This window comes from Heterodontus francisci, chromosome 2 (assembly GCF_036365525.1).
Source record: "Heterodontus francisci isolate sHetFra1 chromosome 2, sHetFra1.hap1, whole genome shotgun sequence".
NCBI classification, from domain to species: domain Eukaryota; kingdom Metazoa; phylum Chordata; class Chondrichthyes; order Heterodontiformes; family Heterodontidae; genus Heterodontus; species Heterodontus francisci.
In genome coordinates, this window is record NC_090372.1 from 213,648,970 (window position 1) to 213,668,178 (window position 19,209).

The 19,209-nt window shown below is 44.8% G+C and overlaps 1 long non-coding RNA gene across 1 annotated transcript; it reads right to left on the reverse strand.

Moving 5' to 3' along the window:
* Window positions 1-432: 432 nt before the first annotated feature.
* LOC137380310 (uncharacterized) lies at window positions 433-18,666 on the reverse strand. Its single transcript, XR_010977003.1, has 3 exons — window positions 18,594-18,666; window positions 18,450-18,482; window positions 433-1,034 (listed from the first exon to the last, which is right to left on the reverse strand). It is a non-coding gene; the product is annotated as an uncharacterized lncRNA (long non-coding RNA).
* Between the last annotated feature and the right edge of the window lie 543 nt (window positions 18,667-19,209).

Below are 19,209 nucleotides of genomic sequence, written 5' to 3' on the forward strand. Positions count from 1 at the left end.
TGCGGCTTGAACCTACCACCTTCTGACTCAGAGACTTGAGTCAAGCTGACACTACTTAATAAAAAGGAATAATGCAACCATAATCTTTATATCTTCAAGAGAACCGGATCAATAGGCGGCAGATGCAATTTAAATACGACTTGATTACTATGGGAGTAAGGAACAAGTTTTAAATGACTGAATCGATAAAACTAACCCAGACAAATTGTTCACTGTGGTGAGCAGATCAAATGCCAGGGAACATTAGGAGTAAGAAGGAAAAGTGAGATGGAACTGTTTTTGGAATAAGTTACTCATTTCGGTAGTTTTTACTTTTTTTATTATTCGTTCATGAGATGTGAGCACTGCTGGATATGCCAGCATTTATTGCCCATCTCTAATTATCTTTGAGAAGGTAGTGGCGAGCTGCCTTCCTGAACTGCTGCAGTCCTTGGGGTGTATGTACACTAATAGTGCCGTTAGGAAGGGAGTTCCAGAAATTTGACCCAGCGACAGTCGAAATGGTGATATATTTCCAAATCAGGATCTTGTGCGACTTGGAGGGTAACTTGCAGGTGATGGTGCTCCCATGCGCCTGCTGTCCTTGTTCTAGGTGGTAGCTGTGGTGGGTTAGAAGGTGCTGTCGAAGGAGCCTTGGCAAGTTGCTGCAGTACATCTTGTAGATGGTACACAGCTGTCACTCTGCATCGATGGTGGAGGAAGTGTATGTTTAAGGTTGTGCACGGTGTGCCAATCAAATGGGCTTTGTCCTGGATTGTGTCGAGCATTTTGTGTGATGTTGGAGCTGCACCCATCCAGGCAAGTGGAGAGTATTCCATCACACTCCTGACTTGCGTAGATGGTGGACGGCTTTGGGGAGTTAGGAAGTGAGTTACTCGCTGCAGAATCCCCAGCCTCTGACCTGCTCTTGTAGCCACAGTATTTGTATGGCCGGTCAAGTTAATTTTCTGGTCAACGGTTAACACCCCGGATGTTGATGGTGGGGGATTCAGCAATGATAATGCCGTTGAATGTCAAGCGGAGATGCTGAGATCCTCTCGGAGAATAATAGAAAAAGCAGAATTTTATTTTTTTAAGAAGGACAGAAATTTTTAAATGTTGATGTTGAGAGAGATTTGGATGTACTCGTACAAAGAACATAAAAAGTTAGCAAGCAGCAGTCACCATTGTCCTTTTTAACAGGAGAATGAAATCCCTTTTGGTTGCTCATCCAGGGCATGTTTAATCATAATGTTTCCACCCGGGATTGAACTGAGGACCTTTCACATGTAAAGCAAACGTGATAACCATTACACAACAAAAACCAGTGGCATTAGCATGCAGGTACAGCAAACATTTAGGAAGGCAAATGGCATGCTGGCCTTTATTGCAAGGGGATTGGAGTACAGGAATAAGGAATTCTTGCTACAATTATATAGGGCTTTTAGTGACATCACATCTGGAATACTGTGCACAGTTTTGGTCTCCATAATCTAAGAATATATTTGTCTCGGAGGCAGCACAGCAAAGGTTCACTAAGACTGTTCCTAGGATGAGAGGGTTGTCTGATGATGAGGGGCGAGTAAATTGGGTCTATATTCTCTGGAGTTTAGAAGAATGAGAGATGATCTCATTTAAACATACAAGATTCTGAAGGGGTTTGACAGGGTAGACACAGAGGTATTTTCCCCCTGGCTGGGGAATCTAGAACACGGGGGCACAGTCTTAGCAATAAGGGGTCAATCATTTAGGACTGAGATGAGGAGAAATTTCTTCACTCAAAGGTTGTGAATCTTTGGAATTCTCTACCCCAGAGGGTTGCGGAGGCTCTGTCATTGAGTATATTCAAGGCAGAGATAGATTTTTGATCTCTCAGGGAATCAAGATATGGGGAGCGGATGGGAAAGTGGAACTGAGGCAGAAGATCGGGCATGATTGTTTTGACTGGTGAAGCAGGCTCAAGGAGCTGTATGGTCTACTCCTGCTGCTATTTCTTATGTTCTGAAATGGCTCAAGAGATGATTAAATTAATTCCTGAAGAGATTGAAGAAGATGGTAAGAAGGACAGAATTGTTGGGCCTAATGTTCTGAATGCAGAGAGTTGGCAGAGGGTATAAGGCACTTCTGATACAATCACAAGCTACAGAAGCTGAAAACTGAATTGCTGCAGTAGATACACTTTGTTATTTGTTCATAATACATTTGATACTATGGCATTTCCTACATCAGCTGGTAAAACAAATTCTAAAATAACTTCTCCCGCACACAAACATACAGTCCAATATCATTTAAACCCAGCAATATTATTTACACCCGATCACCAGCTGACCATTTCTCACCATCTGACATGAGAAAGAAAAAACATAAAACAGTAAGCTAAAGAAAAAGTAGGAAAATTACCAGATTATATATAAAAACACACCCATGAGTAGATTATAACACAATTTGGGTCTTAGATTAAACACAGCTGTAAAGCACTTTGGGAGGTCCTGAAGTTGTGAAAGGTGCTATATAATTGCAAGTCTTTGTTTTTCAAATGTGCAACAGCTGCTCATCAAGATCAAATCATGGAGAGTTAATTGTTACGACCAGGTGAGAAGGGGTCTAGGGGTTCCCTCTCAGCCTTTGCCTGGTTTAACCGTAACAGGGTTTAATTTTAGAAACACTGTGTTTTTAGCTCCCCCTTAGTGAATCCTTTTTCCTCCACACAAGATCAGGTGGCAGGTTGTTCAACCTTGCCCGTCTAAAAGCGAAGACCAAAGTACGGAAAGTCCTCATCAGGGAATTCCTCTTTGCTGACGATGCTGCATTAACATCTCAACTGAAGAGTGTCTGCAGAGACTCATCGACAGGATTGCGGCTGCCTGCAATGAATTTGGCCTAACCATCAGCCTCAAGAAAACGAACATCATGGGACAGGATGTCAGAAATGCCCCGTCTATCAATATTGGCGACTACACTCTGGAAGTGGTTCAAGAGTTCACCTACCTAGGCTTAACTATCACCAGTAACCTGTCTCTCGATGCAGAATTAAACAAGCGCATGGGAAAGGCTTCCTCTGCTATGTCCAGACTGGCCAAGAGAGTGTGGGAAAATGGTGCACTGACACAGAACACAAAAGTCCAAGTGTATCAAGCCTGTGTCCTCAGTACCTTGCTCTACGGCAGCGAGGCCTGGACAACGTACGTCAGCCAAGAGCGACGTTTCAATTCATTCCATCTTCGCTGCCTCCGGAAAATCCATGGCATCAGATGGTAGGACCGTATCTCCAACACAGAAGTCCTCGAGGCAGCCAACATCCCTAGCATATACACCCCACTAAGCCAGCGGCGCCTGAGATGGTTTGGCCATGTGAGCCGCATGGAAGATGGCAGGATCTCCAAAGACTCATTGTGCAGCGAGCTCGTCACTGGTTTCAGACCCACCGGCCGTCCATGTCTCCGCTTTAAAGACGTCTGCAAACGCGACATGAAGTCCTGTGACACTGACCACAAGTCGTGGGAGTTAGTTGCCAGTAATCACCAGAGCTGGCGGACAGCCATAAAGGCGGGGCTAATGAGTGGCGAGTCGAAGAGACTTAGCAGTTGGCAGGAAAAAAAAGACAGAAGTGCAAGGAGAGAGCCAACTGTGTTACAGCCCTGTCAACCAATTTTATCTACAGCACCTGTGGAAGAGTCTGTCACTCTAGAATTGGCCTTTATAGCTATTCCAGGCGCTTGTTCACAAACCACTGACCACCTCTAGGCGCTTACCCATTGTCTCTCGAGACAAGGAGGCCAAAGAAGAACAGGATTTGGTGCACAGGTTGCACATAGACAGTAAAAATGGGGATAATTTAACCCCCTCACCCCAGTGCAGTCAAGTGATGACACCTGGAACACTAGGAGAATTGTCACGGTGGTGGCCTTCTAGGTTGAAGGCTTCATATAGTCTCAGATCCTTCTGGTCTAGATACATTAGTAGATGTCAGGGTTCATACCCATCTGTAGATGTGGAACAGGCTTGAGGGGTTGCTATGCCATACATTTGGCAAATTTTAAAGTTACCTGCTAAAAAAACTGTTGCACTGGTGTTGTTATTTTAAGTGATTATTTAATATATACAGGAATTGGTTCAAATGTGCCTCTTTCCGTTACTCTCCCTTCCAGTCTTTAATGCTCAACTTTAGAACCATCCAATGTTAGTCACTATGTCCTTTTAGTGAGTTGGTCCAATATGCTCTGGGGGAAATTACACTTAGGCTACTGAACAATATGTTATGCAACACACAATTCTTCATTTCAGATTGCTCTCACCCCACTACAACCATCATAAGTGACAGATCACTTAACCATCAACATGCTGTGCAATTAGACAGCTCAAATTTTTCTCCAAAATTGAAAATTCTGATGCCAAGTGCTTTTTCACAGCTCAAGTGGAATTGGTACAGATTTCTCACAAGCACCAGAACTCTTTATGGTCATACAGTCATCTTTCTTATATTGTCCAGACAGGCTGCTCCACACGCCCTCCATCATTCAACAATAGCTTGTTTTTACACTTGCTTCAAGCGCAGAACAAACTGCAAAAGTACACGGGCTGTACTACTGCTAGCGTTTAATACACCTCGGACCCAAAGTGTTGGTTTTAAGAGATTGAGACCCAAAAAAATGGAATGTCTAAAATGAATGAATCTTGGTCAAAAGCATGACATTAAATTTGAGGTCAAACACATTTGCCAGTTGTGGGCACAACTCAATTATGCAAGCTGTAAATGTAGACAATGCATGCTCAGACTCAGCATGCTAAAGTCAGCCAACATCACAGGATACTTATAATCTTTCACTGTTGTCTGGTCTTGGTGATTTTTCCTGATTAAATTTTAACATTTACAGTGACAAGCCTATGTTTTTCCTGAAACCAAGATAAAATCTACCAAAAGGTATTAAACTTTTATACCTGCTGGATATTGTATGCTGCGATTATTTTCATATAATTCCCACAGTTCACTCTGTTGCATTCCCATTCCCTCATTTACCCCCTCTTAAGATTTGCATTTGGGTAGATTGGACACTACCATAAGCCAACAGGTCTGGTATATCTGAAAAGTGCTCATGGCTCATATGAGAGCCTGAACAGCAAGGGTTAGCATGCAGAATGATGGTTTCTAGTTGAGAGGTAGAAAGAGTAAGAGAAAAGAGCCAACACAACAAGCCAGTTCCCATCCTCATCCCTCTCTTCAATTTTTTTTTGTTTATTCGTTTCTGGGGATGTGGGCATTGCTGACTAGACCAGCATTTATTGCCCACCCCTAATTGCCCTTGAGAAGGTGGTGGTGAGCTGCCTTCTTGAACCGCTGCAGTCCAGGTGAGGTAGGTACACCCACAGTGCTTTTAGGACGGGAGTTCCAGGATTTTGACCCAGCGACAGTGAAGGAACGGCGATATAGTTCCAAGTCAGGATGGTGTGTGGCTTGGAGGGGAACTTGCAGGTGGTGGTGTTCCCATGTATTTGCTGCCCTTGTCCTTCTAGTTGTTGAGGTCGCGGGTTTGGAAGGTGCTGTCGAAGGAGTCTTGGTGAGTTGCTGCAGTGCATCTTGTAGATGGTACACACTGCTGCCATTGTGCATGGAGGGAGTGAATGTTTGTGGATGGGATGCCAATCAAGCGGGCTGCTTTGTCCTGGATGGTGTCGAGCTTCTTGAGTGTTGTTGGAGCTGCACCCATCCAGGCAAGTGGAGAGTATTCCATCACACTCCTGACATGTGCCTTGTAGATGGTGGATAGGCACTGGGGAGACAGCACGTGAGCTACTCGCCTCAGGATTCCTAACCTCTGACCTGTTCCTGCAGCCACTGTATTTATATGGCTTCCCCAATTCAGTTTCTAGTCAATGGTAACCCCCAGGATGTTGACAGTAGGGGATTCAGCAATAGTAATGCCATTGAATATCAAGGGGAGATGGTTAGGTTCTTTCGTGTTGGAGATGGTCATTGCCTGGCACTTGTGTGGTGTTAATGTTACTTGAGACTTATCAGCCCAAGTCTGGATATTGTCCAGGTCTTGCTGCACTTCTACATGACTGCTTCAGTATTTGAGTAGTCGCGAATGGTGCTGAACATTGTGCAATCATCAGCAAACAAGCCCACTTCTGATCTTATGATTGAAGGAAGGTCACTGATGAAGCAGCTGAAGATGGTTGGGCCTAGGATACTACCATGAGGACCTCCTGCATTGATGTCCTGGAGCTGAGATGATTGACCTCCAACAACCACAACCATCTTCCTTTGCGCTAGGTATGACTCCAACCAATGGTTTCCCCCGATTCCCATTGACTGCAGTTTTGCTAGGGCTGCTTGATACCATTCTCGGTCAAATGCTGTCTTGATGTCAAGGGCAGTCACTCTCACCTCATCTCTGTAGTTCAGCTCTTTTGTCCACGTTTGAACCAAGACTGCAATGAGGTTAGGAGCTGAGCGGCCCTGGCAGAACCCAAGCTGAGCGTCACTGAGCAGGTCATTGCTAAGCAAGTGCCGTTTGATAGCATTGTCAACGACACCTTCCATCACTTTACGGATGATTGAGAGTAGACTGTTGGGCAGTAATTGGCCGGGTTGGACTGGTCCTGCTTTTTGTGTACAGGACATACCTGGGCAATTTTCCACATTGCAGGGTAGATGCCAGTGTTGTAGCTGTACTGGAACAGCTTGGCTAGGGGTGTGGCAAGTTCTGGAGCACAGGTCTTCAGTGCTATTGCTGGAATGTTGTCAGGGCCCATAGCCTTTGCAGTATCCAGTGCCTTCAGTTGTTTTTTTTTTTTAGAGATACAGCACTGAAACAGGCCCTTCGGCCCACCGAGTCTGTGCCGACCATCAACCACACATTTATACTAATCCTATACTAATTCCATATTCCTACCACATCCCCACCAGTCCCTATATCTCCCTACCACCTACTTAACCTAGGGGTAATTTATAATGGCCAATTTACCTATCAACCTGCAAGTCTTTAGCATGTGGGAGGAAACCGGAGCACCCGGAGGAAACCCACGCAGACACAGGGAGAACTTGCAAACTCCACACAGGCAGTACCCAGAATTGAACCCGGGTCGCTGGAGCTGTGAGGCTGCGGTGCTAACCACTGCGCCACTGTTTCTTGATATCATGCGGAGTGAATCGAACTGGCTGAACACTGGCATCTGAGATGCTGGGGACTTCAGGAGGAGGCAAAGACAGATCCTCCATTCGGCACTTCTGGCTGGATTGTTGCAAATACTTCAGCCTTATCTTTCGCACTGATGTGCTGGGCTCCATCATTGGGGATGGGGATATTTGTGGAGCCACCTCCTCCAGTTAATTGTTTCATTGCCCACCACCATTCACGACTGGATGTGGCAGGACTGCAGAGCTTAGATCTGATCCGTTGGCTCTGTCTATCGCATGCTGCTTATGCTGTTCGGCATGCAAGTAGTCTTGGTTGTAGCTTCACCAGGTTGACACCTCATTTTGAGGTATGCCTGGTGCTGCTCCTGGCATGCCCTCCTGTACAGGGTGGGGGATATGCCGGGCCATGAGGTTATAGATTGTGGTCGAGTACAATTCTGCTGCTGCTGATCACCCACAGCACCTCATGGATGCCCCGTTTTACATTGCTAGATCTGTTCGAAATCTATCCCACTTAACATGGTGGTAGTGCCACACAACACGATGGAGTGTATTCTCAATGTTAAGGCGGGACTTCATCTCCACAAGGACTGTGTGGTGGTCACTCTTGGTGATGGACATTGATGTCCTCCACCCAAAGTACATTCTGCGCCCTTGCCAACCTCAGTGCTTCCTCCATGGTGTTCAACATGGAGGAGTACTGATTCATCAGTAATGATGGTAAATGGTAATCAGCAGCAGGTTTCCTTGCCCATGTTTGACCTGATGCCATGGGGTCCGGAGTTAATGTTAAGGACTCCCAGTACAACTGCTCCTGACTGTATACCACCGTGCCGCTACCTCTGGTGTCCTGTCCTACCAGCAGGACAGACTGGGACACACACCTGGTGTCTGGGACAATGTCGGTAAGGTATGATTCTGTGAGTAGGACTATGTCAGGGTGTTGCTTGACTAGTCTGTGGGACAGCTCTCCCAATTTTGGCACAAGCCTCCAGATGTTAGGAAGGAGGACTTTGCCGGGTCGTTTCCGGCGCCTAAGTCGATGCCGGGTGGTCCGTCCGGCATCATTCCTTATTGACTTTGTAGCGGTTAGATACAACTGAATGATTTGCTAGGCCATTTCAGAGGGCATTTAAGAGTCTGGAGTCACATGTAGGCCAGACCAGGTAAGGACGGCAGATTTCCTTCCCTAAAGGACATTAGTGAATTTTACAACAATTGAGAATGGCTTCATGGCCATCATTAAACTAGCTTTTTTTAAATTCCAGATTTATTAATTGAATTCAAATTCCACCTTCTGCCATGGGAATACCCTGGGTCTCTGGGTTACTAGTTCAGTTACAACACCACTACGTCACCACCTCCCCATAATATTTGCCACAGATAGTTACAGCCTAGGTCAGTTCTGCCCTCCCCAGACTGGAGTCATTGAAATCAATTATAGTGGTCACTTAGCTACTCTAATTAAGAACAGAACATAGAACCAAACCTTGGTTTGTATGGCTGCACCATGTGGTGCATTCATCTAATGTGACACCAGGAAGGTACATAATTACAAAATATTCACACATCGCAGGGGAGGGCGAGAGAAAGAGTGATCTAGAGGGAGCAAAATCAAGAGTGAGAAGTGATAGTGAAAATGAGAACGAGTGAGTGTGAAACCTAGATAGACACAGCCCAGAATACATCTGAAAGGTCAGTCTATATACAACAAACAAATCTGCATCAGGAAGAGAATGGAGAATATTTTCTTCAATAAATTAAAAAGCAGAAAAATATGCTATATCTTGTATTCAAATGTTATTTTCTGAAAAACAAACCTATTTGTTCTGTAGTTCCAAAGTGGTAGAAATGAGATGCAAAAAAAGTGGTGGAGGTCTGGGGCAGTGGGGTTGGGGGGTAGTGGGGGGGAGTGGAAGAGAGAGGCAGGCAGTAGGAACATAGTAAGTTTTAAATTCATTTTTCATTGGCAGATTGATATGACAGCATCAGAAAGGAAAGCACAGAAACTGATGAGGGGGGAAGGAAAGGAGGAGAGGAGAAAGGAAACATTTGAATGCAAGTTGATTTCTGTGGAATGTAATTAAACACCCACGAGCTTGCCGTTTTTCCTCTTCACCTGCCATTCTTCACACTGATATTAAAAAAAGTCAGAAATTTAAAAAAATGACATATTACCCACATAAAAGCAATAAAAGAAATGATGGGGCATGTTTAAAAAAATGCTTCATCTCACTGTCAGTTTGTGAATAGAATCCATCCTGGTTAGCTACACCAGGACTCAGACCTGCATTGCGTTTAATGAATTATTGAAATAAAATGGTAGAGGCACTTGTCCTCTCTCTTAATATATTACATACATATATAGTTTAAAAAATGTAATACCACATTTGAGCTTTTCAGCGTTAAATATCCTAAGAACCTTTCAGAATACCAGTGTTCAATCTGAATGAGTCTTTCCACTTGTACAGACTAAATCTACAATAGCAGACTGCACTATCACTCCAGCACGTACCAATTAGTCCTATGAACTGCACCTCCTATAGGTGGAGAACAACATTGTCATTCATGGAGAAGTATGGGAGGCGGAGGCATTAAAACAGCTTTCAATCTTTCACAATGCTGTATTCTAGATGTCCCTTTAATTCAGACCGGTTGGGGAAGAGACTGAAATAGAAATAAACATGGACAGAAAACAAAACAAGCTATGGGGGAGCCTTAAAAGTGATTACTGAAAAAAATTGGTCACTTGCAAAAGGCTGCAGGCTGTAAATGAGAGTCAGCGTTTGTAAAAAAAAAAAAGGGGGAACTGACAGTGAAGGAAGTTGAAGAATTGTGAATAGGTTCCAAACAACAGCCAGTTCTTAGCCTCCGAGTCTTGGTGCTCAGAATTTTCATTGCTTTTTATGAACAAAGCAGAGGGGAAAATTAATGCTGCATTTCTTTCTAAAACTGGTTACTATACTTTTGACATTGGAGCAATTGAAAGAGCCATGGTCCATGCCATAATTATACAAAATTGCATGCTCTTGCCTGCAACACAGATACTAAAATGTGTGTATCTTTGCATTCAATCACGTGCACATCTGTCCCCTTTTTTATATTTATTTATTTAGAGATACAGCACTGAAACAGGCCCTTCGGCCCACCGAGTCTGTGCCGACCAAGAACCACCCATTTAGATTAGAGATACAGCACTGAAACAGGCCCTTCGGCCCACCGAGTCTGTGCCGAACATTAACCACCCATTTATACTAATCCTACACTAATCCCATATTCCCACCAAACATCCCCACCTGTCCCTATATTTCCCTACCACCTACCTATACTAGTGACAATTTATAATGGCCAATTTACCTATCAACCTGCAAGTCTTTTTGGCTTGTGGGAGGAAACCGGAGCACCCGAAGAAAACACACGCAGACACAGGGAGAACTTGCAAACTCCACACAAGCAGTACCCAGAATCGAACCCGGGTCCCTGGAGCTGTGAGGCTGCGGTGCTAACCACTGCGCCACTGTGCCGCCCTCACTAACCCTAAAGTAATCCCTACTCTGGTACGATTCTTTGGTGCAATATGATGTTCACACATTCTGTCCCTTCCTTTTATTTTCTGGTAACAGTCAGCCTCACCACTAACCTGCACTCCTACCTTCTCCTTTAACTTCCTGTTTTTCCATGCAACTGAACCCTCCCCCCGACTATTTAGTTTAAAGTCCTATCTACAGCCCTAGTTATGCGATTCGCCAGGACTCTGGTCCCAGCATGATTCAGGTGGAGCCCGTCCCATCGGAACAGCTCCCTCTTTCCCCTGTACTGGTGCCAATGTCCCACGAATTCAAACCCATTTCTCCCACACCAATCTTTGAGCCACTCATTTACCTCTTTAATCTTATTGATCCTTTGCCAATTTGCTCGTGGCTCAGGTAGTAATCTGGAGATTATTACCTTTTTGGTTCTGCTTTTTAATTTAGCCCCTAGCTGCTCATATTCCCTCAGCAGAACCTCCAACCTCGTTCTACCTATATTGTTGGTACCTACGTGGACCACGACAACTGGATCTTTCCCCTCCCACTCCAAGTTCCTCTGCAGCCCAGATGAGATATCCTGAACCCTGGCACCAGGTAGGCAACAGAGCCTTCGGGACTCTCGATCCTGGCCACAGAGAACAGTGTCTATGCCCCTAACTATACTATCCCTGATTAGGACTACATTTCTCTTTTCTCCCCCCACTTGAATGGCTCCCTGTACCATGGTGCTATGGTCAGTTTGCTCATCCTCCCTGCAGTCCCTGCTCTCGTCCACACAGGGAACAAGAATCTCGAACCTATCGGACAAGGACAATGGCTGAGGCTCCTGCAGCACTACCTCCTGGATTCCTCTACCTGCCTCATTCATAGTCACACCCTCCTGTCCCTGACCACTGGCCGAATTCAAGGTAGTTAATCTAAAGAGTGTGACTGCCTCCTGAAACACAGCATCCAGGTAACTCTGCCCCTCCCTGATGTGTTGCAGTGTCCGAAGCTCAGACTCCAGCTCATCAACTCTGAGCCGGAGTTCCTCGAGCAGCCAGCACTTGCTACAGATGTGTTCACCAGGAACCACAATGGGGTCCACCAGCTCCCACATCAGGCAGGTACAAGACATCGCCTGGTCCTGCATCTCTATTTTATATAAATAGATTTTAATTTGTTATTTAAATTTCTGACCGGTCTTTTTTAAAAAATCCGCTTTAGTCTTTAGTGCATTTACTTACAAATCAATCAAGTCTTACTCTAATATAAAAGCAAAATACTGCGAATGCTGGAAATCTGAAACAAAAACAAGAAATGCTGGATTCACTCAGCAGGTCTGGCAGCATCTGTGGAAAGAGAAGCAGAGTTAACGTTTCGGGTCAGTGACCCTTCTTCGGAACTGACAAATATTAGAAAAGTCACAGATTATAAACAAGTGAGGTGGGGGTTGGGCAAGAGATAACAAAGGAGAAGGTGCAGATTGGACCAGGCCACACAGCTGACCAAAAGGTCACGGAGCAAAGGCAAACAATATGTTAATGGTGTTTTGAAAGACAAAGCATTAGTACAGATTAGGTGTGAATATACTGAATATTGAACATCAGCAAGTGCAAACCTGAAGAAAAACAACCTGAAAAAAACAGTGGGTGAGCAAACTGAACAAACTAAGATGAACTGAAATAAATACAAAAAAAGATTGTAAAAAATGTAAAAAGGAATGCCAAAAAAAAAAAGGAAGAAAAAATAACTAAAAATGAAAGTAAAGTGGGGGGCTGTCATGCTCTGAAATTATTGAACTCAATGTTCAGACCGGCAGGCTGTAGTGTGCCTAATCGGTAGATGAGATGCTGTTCCTCGAGCTTGCGTTGATGTTCACTGGAACACTGCAGCAATCCCAGGACAGAGATGTGAGCATGAGAGCAGGGGGGAGTGTTGAAATGGCAAGCAACCGGAAGCTCAGGGTCCTGCTTGCGGACTGAGCAGTCTTACTCTATGTTGATTCAATTAAATTAAATTAAAAACTTACCTGAATACTGACCCCAGCTGCTTTCCGTTTCCCTGCTCTCACTGTTCAATGTGACGTCACTCTGATGTCACTTTTCGAGTTTTCCCCGGCTCCGCTCCTTCTCTGTCTCTCCCCCACACGGGTTTTGGCGCTCTTTTTCAAACCTCTGGTCCTGCTGCTCCTCGGGCTCCGCTCCTTCTCTGTCTCTCCCCCACACGGGTTTTGGCGCTCTTTTCCAAACCTCCGGTCCTCTGCTCCTTACCAAAGGATCATCCTCTGCCATTTCCAGCATGATGCCACTACCAAACGTATCTTCCCCTCCTCTCCCCTGTCAGCATACCGAATGGATCATTCCCTCCGTGACACCGAGGTCCACCCCTCCATTACCTCCCGACACCTCGTCCCCTTCCCACTGCACTTTCCCATGCAATTGCAGGACGTGTAATACCTGCACTTTTACCTCCTCTCTCCTCACTATCCAAGGCCCCAAACACTCCTTTCAGGTGAAGCAGTGATTTACGTGTACTTCTTTCAATTTAGTATATTGTATTCGCTGTTCACAATATGGTCTCCTCTACACTGGGGAGATCAAATGCAGATTGGGTGACCACTTTGCGGAACACCTCCGCTCAGTCTGAAAGCATGACTCAGAGTTTCCGGTCGCTTGCCATTTCAACATTCCCCCCTGCTCTCATGCCCACATCTCTGTCCTGGGCTTGCTGCAGTGTTCCAGTAAACATCAACGCAAGCTCAAGGAACAGCATCTCATTTACCGACTAGGCAGGCTACAGCCTGCCGGACTGAACGTTGAGTTCAATAATTTCAGAGCATGACGGGCCCCCCTTTTTATTTTTTAGTTATTTTTTATTATTTATTATTTTTTGTTTATTTCATTTTAGTTTGTTTCATCTTTTTTTCACCACGTGCCTACCCACTGTTTTTTTTCATGTTTGTACTTTGGGCCAAGGCTGTTCATTTTTCTGTCAATTAACACCCTCTCTGCACTAACGCTTTGTATTTCAGCGCACCATTAACATACCATTTGCTTTTGCTCCCCGACCTTCTGGTCAGTTATTCTCTGTGACCCGCTGTCCTATCAACACCTTGCCTTTTGTTATCTCTTGCCCCACCCCCACTTTATTTGCTTAAAACCTATTATATTTCTAACATTTGCCAGTTCTGATGAAGGGTCATTGACCTGAAACGTTAACTCTGCGTCTCTCTCCACAGAAGCTGCTGAGTATTTCCAGCATTTCTTGTTTTTATTTCAAATTTCCAGCATCTGCAGTATTTTGCTTTTATTTTATTATAGTATTCCATCACACTCCTGACTTGTGCCTGCAGATGGTGGACAGGCTTTGGGGAGTCAGAAGCTGAGTTACTCGCCACAGAGTTCCTAGCCTCTGACCTGTTCTTGTAGCCACAGCAGTTATATGGCTGGTGCAGTTCAGTTTGTGCTCAATGGTAGCCCTTCAGGATGATGATAGTGGCAGATTCAGCGATGATGATGCCATTGAATGTCAAGGGGTGATGGTCTGATTCTCTCTTGCTGGAGATAGTCATTGTGTGGCGCAAGTGTAACTTGCCACTTATCAGCCCTAGCCTGAATGTTGCCCAGGTCTTGTTGCATGTGGATACAGACTGCTTCAGTATCAGAGGAGCCACGAATGGTGTTGAACATTGTGCAATCATCAGCGAACATCCCCACTTCTGACCTTATGATGGAGAGAAGATCATTGATGAAGCAAATGAAGATGGCTGGGCCTAGGATACTACACTGAGGAACTCCTGCAGCGAAGACCTGGGACTGAGATGATTGACCTCTAACAACCACAACCTTTGTATTAGGTATGACTCCAACCAGCAGAGAGTTTTCCCTGATTCCCATTGACTTCAGTTTTACTAGGGCTCCTTGATGCCACACTCAGTCAAATGCTACCTTGATGTCAAGGACAATCATTCACCTCCCCTTTTGAGTTCAGCTCTTTTGTCCATGTTTGGACCAAGGCTGTAATGAGGTCAGGAGCTGAGTGGCCCTGGCGGAACCCAAACTGAGTGTCAGTGAACAGGTTATTTCTGAGTAAGTGCCGCTTGATAGCACTGGCGACAGCACCTTCCATCACTTTGCTATGATTAAGAGTAGACTGATAGGGCGGTAATTGTTTGGGTTGGATTTGTCTTGCTTTTTGATATACCTGGGCAATTTTCCACATGGCTGGGTAGATGCCAGTGTTGTAGCTGTACTGGAACAGCTTGGCTAGGGGCATGGTTAGTTCTGGAGCACAAGTCTTCAGTACTATTGCCGGAATGTTGTCAGGGCCCATAGCCTTTGCAGTATCCAGTGCCTTCAGCCATTTCTTGATATCGCATCAAGTGAATCGAATTGGCTGGAGACTGACATCTGTGAGGCTGGGGATCTAAGGGAGAGGCCGAGATGGATCATCCACTCGGCACTTCTGGCTGAAGATGGATGCGAATTGTTCAGCCTTTTGCAGAGGTGCTGGGCTCCCCCATCGTTGAGCATGGGGATATTTGTGGACGTTCCTCCTCCTGATAGTTGTTTAATTGTCCACCACCGTTCACGACTGGCTGTGGCAGGATCTGATCTGTTGGTTGCAAGACCACTTAGCTCTGTCTGTCGCATGCTGCTTCCGCTGTTTGACATGCATGTAGTCCTGTGTTGTAGCTTCACTAAGTTGACACCTCATTTTTTAGGTATGCCTGGTGCTGTTTGCATTCTTCATTGATCTTATTGCATATAATTTCACAGCCAGCAACTGCTTTCCCCATACCTCAACTAAATGGTCATTTGCCTCCACACAAAAACCTATACAGAAAGCAGCAACAGGCTAATCAATCACTTGTGGCATCACACCACAACCCAGCCCTATCCTCATACAGTGTATAATGCTAAGGAACAGTGACCTAGAAGTAGGAATCCTGACCCTAGCACAAGGACAGTGCAGTATATTGTATCTCCCTGTGGCTAACCTTGCTGAGATCAGCTAATCCAGTACAGGGCAGGAAATGAACTATGGGCCTTCCCAATTGGAATCGCTGAATACTCTATTTATCCATGGAACAAGTGGAGAACTCCCTCACCACACCCCTTCCTCCCACTCTTACTTAAATCCTGGGTTTTAAAGCATTCAAATTATCTTAGTGCCACTTGCAGCTCTTGTATCTTTCAAATCCACACATTTGAAAGTGCCCCACCTCCCTCTCAGATGGATGTAAAAGATCCCATGGCACTATTTTGAAGAGCCAGGGAGTCCACTCTGATGCCCTGGTCAATATTTATCCCTCAACTAACATTACTTTAAAAAAAAATTACCTGGTCATTATCTCATTGCTGTTTGGGAGACCTTGCTGTGCAGAGATTGTTGTAACGTTGGGAATCACAGCAGCCAATGACTACATTTCGAAAGTACTTCGTTGGTTGTAAGAAGCTTTGGGGCATCCTGAAGTTGTAAATGACGCTATATAAATACAAGTCTTCGTTTTTGTAAAATCTAGATCCAATTTATAAAGGAGAGAAAAGAATCCACACATACAAAAGTGCCATATGTATGTTAAATAACACCATCTGCCTCAAACACACGGCAGCAATTTCTGTGCAAGAATAAAGCACAGGCTGTACACCAGCTACCATAAAGCTGACATTATTCATCCTGCTGATATACTGTTAGCACCTAAAGACTTGGAATCTGGCCCACAACCACAAGACATGTCTGGCCACCAGGCTCTCAAATAAGTTTAAGTCTGGTTACACTCAGGGAATTAAAGCTGTTTTTTTTTCCAAAGGCAAATTTGAAACCTTACATGGGTGGTAGGATGTGGCCGAACAACAACTTTTTGTTCTCCCCCACCACCCTCAGCAATGTTTCTCCCCTCTGCCTCAGGAAGAGGCTGGTGCAAAAGGTACAAACCATCTTGCACTGCCTTAAACCATGGACATACGAACATACAAATTAGGAGGAGTAGGCCACTCAGCACTCCGAGCCTGCTCCGCCATTCAATAAGTTCATGGTTGAACTGATTACTCCACATTTCCACCTACCCCGGCTAACCTTCCACCCCCTTGCTTATACGAACATACAAATTAGCAACAGGAGTAGGCAACTCACATTAGTCACATGTGATCCTTCACCCAGAGGGTATTCTGGCTGTTTAACCAATTGGGCATCACAGTCAAACCCACTAAGTCACAATGCAACGTCAATACATCTGCATGTTTCAGAAGAGACTGTTGCAACGGCATCATGAGCAGAAATCCTGGCCTATTTCTCCCATCATGAAACCAGGGGAGCAGAAGCTAACATTTTCACATGGCTAATGTTGTCCCAGCAGAGAGGAGTTAGCATACCTCAAGATCATCCTTGTCTGTACTTTGTGGCTCCATTACTGGATAAATGTAATTAGGCATCAGATGACTATTTTTTGAGCCTTCTTTGGCATAGGTCACCTACTCCCCCATGCACACATCTCCTGGCCCTCAAATAACAAAGTAGCCCATGTCCATATGCAGCAAGACCTGGACGACATCCAGGCTTGGGCTGATAAGTGGCAAGTAACATTCGTGCCACACAAGTGTTTGGCAATGACCATCGCAAACAGGAGAGAATCTAACTATCTCCCCTTAATGTTCAATGACATCACCATCACTGAATCCCCCACTATCACTCCTGGGAGTCACCACTGACCAAAAACTGAACCGGAGCAGCCATATAAATACTGCGGCTACAAGAACAGATCAGAGGCTGGGAATTCTGCGGCAAGTAACTCACGTCCCGTCTCCCCAAGGTCTATCCATCATCTACAAGGCACAAGTCAGGAGTGCGATGGAATACTCTCCACTTGCCTGGATGGGTGCAGCTCCAACAACACTCAAGAAGCTCGACACCATCCAGGACAAAGCAACCCCATCCAACACTTTCAACATTCATTCCCTCCACCACCGACACACAGTGGCTGCAGTGTGCACTATATACAAGATGCAGTGTAGCAACCTACCATGCCTCCTTCGACCGCACCTTCCAAACCCGCGACCGTTATCACTTAGAAGGACAAGGGCAGCAGATGCATGGGAACACCACCACCTGCAAGTTCCCCTCCAAGCCACACACCATCCTGACTTGGAACTATAATCGCTGTTCCTTCGCTGTCACTGGATCAAAATCCTGGAACTCCCTTCCTAACAGCACTGTGGGTGTACCTACACCTCGGACTGCAGCGGTTCAAGAAAGCAGCTCACCACCACCTCTTCGAGGGCAATAAATGTTGGCCTAGCCAGCGACGCCCACATCCCCCAAATGAATAAAAAAAAAATAGGAACAGGAGTGGGCCTTTTGGTCCCTCAAGCCTGCTCCACCATTCAATTAGATCGTGGCTGATCTGTTACCTCGACTAGAGTTACCCACCGTTGCTTCATTTCTTGATACCCTTATCTAACAAAAATCCATTGATGTCAATCTTGAAAGCCCCAACTGTCCTGCCATCTAGCCCTTTGCGGGAAGAGTTCCCGACTTCCACTACCATGTGAAAAAGTTGTAACATTATGTTCCCCTGTTTTTGATTTTGCCCAGTTCAGTGTTAAAGCTAGCAACGGTACTGCTGAGTTACACTGTTGTCTATGAATACAGAAGTGGGCCAGGCTGAGTGGAGGAGATGTGAGAATTGATGAAGTTCATCACAAAAAATGTTGCCTTGTTTGCAAAAGATAATAAAGAGAGAGGGATTTTAAGTCTGTATACTATGGTGGTTATATTACTAAACTGGTAATCCAAAATAACAAGAGTTCAAATCTCACCATGGTGTTTGAAAATTTGAATTCAGTTTAAATCTGGAAATAAAAAAAAACAGTATCAGCAAGTGACAATGAAACTGTCAGATTGTCATAAAAACCTAAATAGTTCACTAATGTTCTTTAGAGAAGGAAACCTGACGTCCTTACCCGGTCTGGGGCTACAAGTGACTCCAGTGTCACATCAATGTAATTGACTTTCAACTGCCCTCTATACAGAGCAACTGGGGATGAGCAATAAATGCTAGTCTTGCCATTGACAGACACATCCTGAAAATAATTATTGAAAAAACTACTCAATTATACAACCTTAAACCATGCTCTCTTTCCATTTTAACCTTTCTAATCTCATTCCATTATCAATAATACATGGTCACTGCACCACAGGACGTTCCACTCCATCTAAATGGCATCTATTAAATGTTAAACACGTCAAAATCATTCGCATAGTGAATTATTATTTTTTGAAGTATAGTGACTGCTGGGTGTAAGCAAACACAGCTTTTTATTCACAAGGTCTCACGAACAGTAATTGCTACTTAATTTGGTTTTGGTGGTGTAGTTGAGGGAGCAATATCAACCAGCTCATCTGAAGAATTCCCAGTTCGGTTTTGAATAGTGCAACGGACCTTTAAGATGCACCTGAAGCACCAGACAAGGCAAAGTTCTGACCTTTCAGAAAAAAAGATTTTTTTCAGTCCTGATGAAAGGGTAACCTGAAGTGTTAACTCCATTTCTCTCTTTCCAGATGCTGCCTGACCTATTA